This window comes from Aotus nancymaae, unplaced genomic scaffold (assembly GCF_030222135.1).
Source record: "Aotus nancymaae isolate 86718 unplaced genomic scaffold, 86718_ANA_hifiasm-v0.15.2.pri h1tg000028l, whole genome shotgun sequence".
Taxonomy (NCBI): Eukaryota; Metazoa; Chordata; class Mammalia; order Primates; family Aotidae; genus Aotus; species Aotus nancymaae.
In genome coordinates, this window is record NW_026988441.1 from 15,828,033 (window position 1) to 15,835,770 (window position 7,738).

Genomic DNA, 7,738 nt, shown 5'->3' on the forward strand with positions numbered 1-7,738 from the left:
CATAGCTGCCATGTTTATAGATTTGCTTGTACACATGACTTCTAAAAGGAGATGTGAGAAACACTTCACAGTGGCTACTTCTGTGGAGGGTTTGGGTGTAGTAGGGAAACTGCCTTTTTGTTTTTGTTTTGAGACAGGGTCTCTGTCACCCAGGCTGGAGTGCAGTGGTGCGATCACAGCTCACTGCAGCCTCAGCCCCCTGGACTCAAGCAGATCCTCCCACCTCAGCCTCCCGAGTGGCTAGGATTACAGGCCTGAGCCACCATGCCCAGCTAATTTTTAAATGTTCTGTAGAGACAGGGTCTCACTATGTTGTTCAGGCTGGTCTGGAACTCCTGGACTCCAGTGATCTTCCCAACTTGGCCTCCCAAAGTGCTGGGATTACAGGTGTGAGCCATCGTGCCTGGCCTGACTTTTTATTTTTAAACACTGTACTATGTGCAAATTAAAATAATATTGTTTTAAAGTTAGTACCAGAGAGAGAGGAAACAGGCTGTGCATGGTATAGAAGGAAGAACCCAAGCTTTGAAGCAAGAGACCATCGCCAGAATCCCAACTCAATTCCTCGCCGGCTTTGCATCCAACAGGCAAATTATTTTCCCTCTCAGAGCCTCAGCACAATGGGGATCATATACTGGCTTCATGGGCCATTGTGAGGATTCCATGGGTTAATCCCTTTGCACAGTTCCAGGCACCTGGAAAGTGGTAGCTATTATTATCTTCATTATTAAGAATCATTCATGGGGTAAAGTCCTTCTCCAAAGAAAAGCCCTAAACATAACTGTGGCTCTGAAACTCCCCTAGAAAGCCCGCCCAGTCCCACGGCACATCACCCAACTGTCCACATAATAGATGCCTTGTGACATGAGGAAGCTCATTTGTATTAGCAACTGCATTCCACAGAGATGCATCCTGGAGCCACGTCTGCACATCCTGTTCAAAAGAGAAGGCAGCCAGCGCCCCAACTCTGGGTCTGCCCTCAACTGTCACACTGGACAGGCTGCAGGACCATGCACCTATGAGATCATTCAGTCCCCATTTATTAAACACCTACTGTGTGCCTAGACACCCCTCTGAACCTCATCTTGGAGGCTAAAGGCACAAACATGGGTTTCTTTAAAATGACAGGTGGAATGCTTTGGTTGTATGTTCCATAAAACTCCCTGTGTGTTTATCCATTAGGACACATTTACAAATGACTTCCTAAAGGCCAGGCACTGTTCTAGGCATTTAACCAGTACCCTCATTTTCCAGCTGTTTCTCTCTGGACTACAAGACCTGTGAGGAGACCACCTTGCAAATCACTAACCCTTCTGTGTCTTCTGTGCTCAGCAGAGGCCATGGCACAAAGCAGGCAAGTAACCAACATTTGTTGGGTCCAATTACTGAGCATGGAGGACATGCGAGCTCTGGGCCTGCCTGGAGCCTGGAGTCTCTGCCCCAGCTTCCGGTGACAGCAGCTCATTTTCCTGGGAACAACTATTTCTCCCCCATTCCTCCTAGTTCTGTTGCGGGGGGGGGGGGGGGGACTGTCAATCATAGGACCTGCCCACCCACCTGATCCAAAATGGGCCAATGGCTTCCTCTTGCTCAGGGATTTAAATTTCAAGCTCCCAATAAAAATAATGAGGCCAGGCAAGGTGGCACATGCCTGTAATCCCAGCACTTTGGGAGGCCAAGGTGGGCGATCACCTGAGGTCAGGAGTTCGAGACCAGACTGGCTAACATGGTAAAACCCTGTCTCTACTAAAAATATGAAAAATAGCCTGGCGTGGTGGTACACACCTGTAGTCCCAGCTACTTGGGAAGCTGAGGCAGAAGAATCACCTAAACCCAGGAGACGGAGGTTACAATGTGCTGAGATCACACCACTACACTCCAGCCTGGGTGACAGAGCAAGACTCCGTCTCAAAAAAATAAATAAAAATTAAAAATTAAATAAAATAAAAATAATAATGGTAGACTGGGTGGACAAGGTGGCTCACGCCTGTAATCTCAGCACTTTGGGAGGCTCAGGTGGGTGGATTGCTTGAGCCAGGAGTTCAAGACCAGCCTGGGTAACATGGCAAGACCCTGTTTCTATGAAAACATACAAAAAATCAGTCAGGGATGGTGGCACATGCCTATAGTCCAGCTACTCAGGAGACTGAGGTGGGAGGATCACCTGAACCCAAGAGGTTGAGACTGCAGTGAGCCATGTTTGTGCCACTGAACTCTAGCCTGGTGACAAAGTCAGACCCTCACCTCGAAAAAATAATAATGGTAATAACCACAGCAATTAAATAAAAACAATAGAAACTAGTATATATCTAGCCAAATAATCTACACTAGGCACCATTCTAAACACGTCTCAATTATCAACTTAATGAATCCTCACAGCAACCAGTTCTCATTCCCATCTTAGAGCTGACAAACCGATGCACAGAAAGCTTGAGATGCTTATGAATAAGGGGTGAGGTTGGGATTCTCACCCAGGAGGCTGGCTGCAGAGTCTAAGCTCTTCACTGCTACCCTCCACTGCCTCTCCCAACCACTGGGGTGTCAGGGCACTAAAAAAAGTAACCAAGAATATCCACTGAGAGACACCCCAGAGCTGCTCGACCCCTGAGTCCTTTTAGGGCCAAGGTGGCCTGAGTTGATTTCTGCTGCTTGCAACCCAAGAACATTGATTGATAAAACAGATCACTTACTTGGTTTCACGCTTTCTGCCAGACTGGCTGGCACTGCTTCCAAGTGCTACAGTGCAGGGGCATCTTATACATATTTTAAAAGGTGGAGTCAGTGATCAGGGCATTCTGGGGCAGCCATCTCTAAGAGCAGCCATCTTTCCACCCTGGGGAGAGAAACCCAATGGGAGATACACAGCAGGACGAAGACCCAAGGAAATCCCTTCAGGGACAGCCTTCCCCAGGTCACTGAGGGCACATTTGGTGGAACAATCCTGTACATAGGTCAGTCAGCATCCCTGGCTCCCACTACTCATTTTGGACCAACCCCCGCATTTCTTTTTTTCGAGACAGAGCCTTGCTCTGTCGCCCAGGCTGGAGTGCACTGGCACAATCTCAGCTCACTGAAACCTCTGCCTCCCAGGTTAAAGCGACTCTCCTGCCTCAGCCTCCAGAGTAGCTGTGATTACAGGCATCTGCCATCATGCCTGACTAATTTTTGTACAGACGGGGTTTCGCCATGTTGGCCAAGCTGGTCTTAAATTTCAGAACTCAAGTGATCCGCACACCCTGGCCACCCAAAGTGCTGGGATTATATGTGTGAGCCACTGCGCCTGGCCAGCCCCCCATTTCTGAATGCCTGCTGGGGGTGGTAGCCAGAGGCTGCATCCCTGATTCCCACAGCTAAGTCTCTGTGTCTGGCAGTCCCTATCAAGCAGTCTCCTAACTTGGATTCTGGCCTGGGTGGGATGATTTTTTATTAGATGTTTTTAGACCTAAGACATATAAATTTTAATTACTAATTAAACCTATAGAGCCCTTTCCACAGCCCAGGAGCTGTTCTAAAGGTTTTACATATAGTAACTCATTTAATCCAACAGTGACATCCACCAACGACACGGGCACCATGAGCAATACGACTCCCATCTTACAGATGGGGACCCTGAGCCTGGACACACTGTGACATGCTGGTAGGTGGGGAGCCTTGATTTGCAGGTCTCCTCAGAGTTCAATGGGAGTGAGGACTGGGATGACGTGTCCAGGGCCTTCCAGTTCCCCCCCGGAGACGCCCTGCTCCCTCTCTGCCACCATTCAGCTCTAGGCTCAGTCTACATGGTGCCTCCTTGGGAAGCCCTCCTCACCATCCTCCCTCCCGACCCCTGGGGCTGGCCCTGGGTTCCACACATTAATATGTTCTCGTCGCTCCCTGTATGTTTCCTGTTTGGTATGTATCACAGCTACAACTGGGTCTTTGAGACTATCTGCTGAATGCCTGAGTCTCTCACGTCCCCTCCAGACTGTCAGTTCCACCATGGCAGGGATCTGATTAACGATGTTTCTGTGTCCAGCAGTCCAGATCTGGAGCCTGGGAGGCATCGTATAGATGTGCTGAGTCACAAATTAACTACTTTTTATAAATTCACATTTAAAACTAGGACAAAGGGTCGGGCGTGGTGGCTCAAGCCTGTAATCCCAGCACTTTGGGAGGCCGAGGCGGGTGGATCACGAGGTCAAGAGATCGAGACCATCCTGGTCAACATGGTGAAACCCTGTCTCTACTAATACAAAAAAAAAAAATTAGCTGGGCACGGTGGCGCGTGCCTGTAATCCCAGCTACTCAGGAGGCTGAGGCAGGAGAATTGCCTGAACCCAGCAGGCGGAGGTTGCAGTGAGCCGAGATCGCGCCATTGCACTCCAGCCTGGGTATCAAGAGCGAAACTCCGTCTCAAAAAAAAAATAATAATAAAAAAATAAATAAATAAAACTAGGACAAGGGATAAGGGCTGGTGTAGAATAGTGGGGAATGGAGAGATTCCATGAGAGCCACCTGTGTGTCTGATGGTGGTGCTGTGGAGGGGATCTACCACTGGGTGTTAGAACAGTGGGAGGGGAGGAGACTGGGATGGCACAATGACGTCAACTCAAAAGTCATTATCAATAATAAGGACTGGCAACAGGAAAGCATGAAGGGAAACACAAACTCCTCTGTCCAGGGTTTCAAGCCTTCTGCTCCTACATCTCACCCTTGGCCCTCATGACAGTACCGGCTAGAACTGGACCTTCTGTTCAAACCCCACCTCTGCCGTTAATCAACACTTTTATTTTGTTTTGTTTTGAGACAGGGTCTCACTCTGTTGTTCAGGCTGGAGTGCAGTGGCACAATCACGGCTTGCTATCACAGCCTCAGTCTCCCAGGCTCAAATGATCCTCCCATCTCAGCCTCCTGAATAGCTGGGACTATAGGCACACACCATCACATCTGGCTAATTTTTTGTAGAGACAGGGTCTCACCATGTTGCCTAAGCTGGTCTTGAAGCCCTGCCTTAGCCTCCAAAAGTGTTGGGATTACAGGTGTGAGCCACCATACCCAGCCACAAATAAGTAACTATATGATCTTGAGGAGGTCGATGACTTCCTGTGCATCAGGAAAGTAGGGTATAGCAGGACCCACCTCAAAAGGTTGTTGTAAAACAAATACTGCCAGACACCCAGGAAGTGCTCAATAAAGTCCAGCTGTTACCACTGTTAGATCAGCATCATGACCCTTCAGCCTCTACAACCAAGACAATAGGGAGGTTACTTTGCCTCTGGGCTGCCCACATCCTGTTACTTTGCTGCTGGAGGCCTGAACTGCCCACTTACTGTTGCTGACTTTCCTGGGACTCCAAGCCAACAAATCAATCCCTTTTCTGCCTTGGGTGATCGATGGTGGGTTCTGACACTTAGAATCAACAGTTCCAATGTAGCATCACTATCCAGTCATCTGAGAAGCCAACCACACATCTTACTGCACAGTAAAAAGGCACAGAGAGGTTGTATCAAATGTTTACTTCACATAAATTCAACTAGGATCCCCTTACCCCTCATCAAAGGACAAATAATTTAAGCAGAACAGATGCCCAGCATTCCACTTCCTGAGCATTTGCTCTGGTGTGAGTGTGGGATGGGGGCAGGCATACACTATTCCCTCAGGCAGTCTCGGTTCTTCATCATGCGAGCAGCTTGCCACTCAGAGAGGCATTCTAGTGCTTCAAGATGCATTTTTTTTTTTTTTTTGGCCAGGCATGGTGCTCATGCCTGTAATCCCAGCACTTTGGGAGGCCAAGGTGGGCAGATCACCTGAGGCTGGGAGTTTGAGATCAGCCTGGCCAGTATGGTGAAACCTCATCTCTACTAATACAAAAAATCAGCTGGGCATGGTGGCAGGTGCCTGTAATCCCAGCTACTTGGGAGACTGAGGCGGGAGAATCGCTTAAACCCGGGAGGCGGAGGTTGCAGTGAGCCAAGATCATGCCACTGCACTCCAGCCTGGGCACAACACAGCCAGACTCCATCTCAAAAAAAAAAAAAGATGCCCTTTTTTTGTCATATGCCATGGTCCCCAAAGCCAAACTAACTCCTCTGGCAGGTGCTTATCAGAAGAACACGTGTCCTGACCTGGGTCAGAAAGTGGCTGCACGGGGTGTAGAATAGTACAGTATTGACTTCTTGTCCAATACCCGTCCTCTCCACTTTCCTTTCATAACTGAACTCCTGCATTTTAGCCAGGCACCTGATTGACTTGAATGAGGACTGCATTTCCCAGGCTCCCTTGTAGCTAGGTGTGGCTATGTAACTAATCAGGATCACAGGGAAAAAGTGAAGGAAATGTGTGGAACTTCTGGGTCTATCCTCTTTGAAGCAGGATAGAATTCAGGAGCTCCATTAATTTAGGGGGAAGGGAGAAGAATTACTTCATTTTCACTAATCTCTAACTGAAATTCAGCATTTTCTTCAATTAGGAATATAGGCAAACTATATAGTTTTCATGTTTACAAATTTGTTACCAATGGAAACCACAGGTGGTATTATCCCATTGCAGTTTTTCTAGTTTATTTTATTGAGGCAGGGTCTCACTCTATTGCTCAGGCTGGAGTGCAATGTCACGATCACAGTTCACTGCAGCCTCAAAATCCTGGGCTCAAGGGATCCTCTCGCCTCAGTCTCCCAAATAGCTGGGACTATAGGTGCACACCACCATGCCCGGCTAAGTTTTTAAATTTTTTGTAAAGATGGGGTTTCACTATACTGCCCAAGCTGGTCTCAAATTCCTGGCCTCAAGTGATCCTCCCACCTCGGCCTCCCAAAGCACAGGGATTACAGGCATGAGGACCACACCCAGCCCACAGTTCTTACGAACGTCTCAAAATAGCACCTATGCCCTTTGTTACTTTGGAATTATGGTAGTTAGAGCCACCAACAGATTTTGCCACCCTATATCACAAGTTTATCTTCATATTTCAAAAACTACATTTTAACACAATTAGTTTCCTTTGTCATCCTACATTTTATGAACTTGAAAACACAACTGTGAGAAAAAGATGTCAAAGGGTCCATGATGCACACACACTAGGTATCTCTGCCTTATTCCTAAAAAAGTTAACCATAGTTACCACATGACCTAGTAACTCCACTCTGAAGGGTGTATATATCCAAGATAACTGAAAAATATCTTTACACAAAAATTTATACATGAATGTTCATAGCATTATTCATGATAGCTAAAATGTGGAAACAACCCAAAGGTCCATCAGCTGATGCCTGGATAGCCAAAATGTGGTCTATTCATTCAACAGAATATTATTCAACCCTAAAAAGGAATCAAGTACTGATTCGTGTACAACATGAATGAACCTTACAAACATTACACTCAATGAAAGAAGCCAGACACAAATGGACACTGTATTATTCCAGTTACATGAAACCTCTAGAACAGGCAAATCCATAGAGACAGAAAGATTAGTGGTGCCAGGGGCTGAAGGGAAATCCTCGGGGGAATTAGAGAAGGGGGGAATTAGGGAAGCAGGGAATTAGAGAAGGAGGGAATAGGTTCAGGGCTTCTTTTTGTGGTGGTGAAAATGTTCTGCAAATAGACTATTATGATGGTTAAAGAGCCTGGAGCTCTTTAACACTAAAAACCATCAAATGCTTTAAAAGGGCAAATTTGCCAAGTGCAGTGGCTCATGCCTATACTCCCAGCACTTAGGGAGGCAGAGATAGGAGGATAGCTTGAGTCCAGGAGTTTGAAACCT

General features: G+C 47.2%; 1 protein-coding gene across 2 annotated transcripts in view; it reads right to left on the reverse strand.

The window, feature by feature from the left end:
* SIPA1L3 (signal induced proliferation associated 1 like 3) overlaps positions 1-2,833 on the reverse strand; it is a 223,865-nt gene extending 221,032 nt beyond the window's left edge. For both annotated transcript variants that reach the window (XM_064381377.1, XM_012436359.3), the window contains exon 1: positions 2,691-2,833. The gene's annotated coding sequence lies outside the window, so the exon portion shown is untranslated. The remainder of the gene's footprint in view (positions 1-2,690) is intronic.
* Between the last annotated feature and the right edge of the window lie 4,905 nt (positions 2,834-7,738).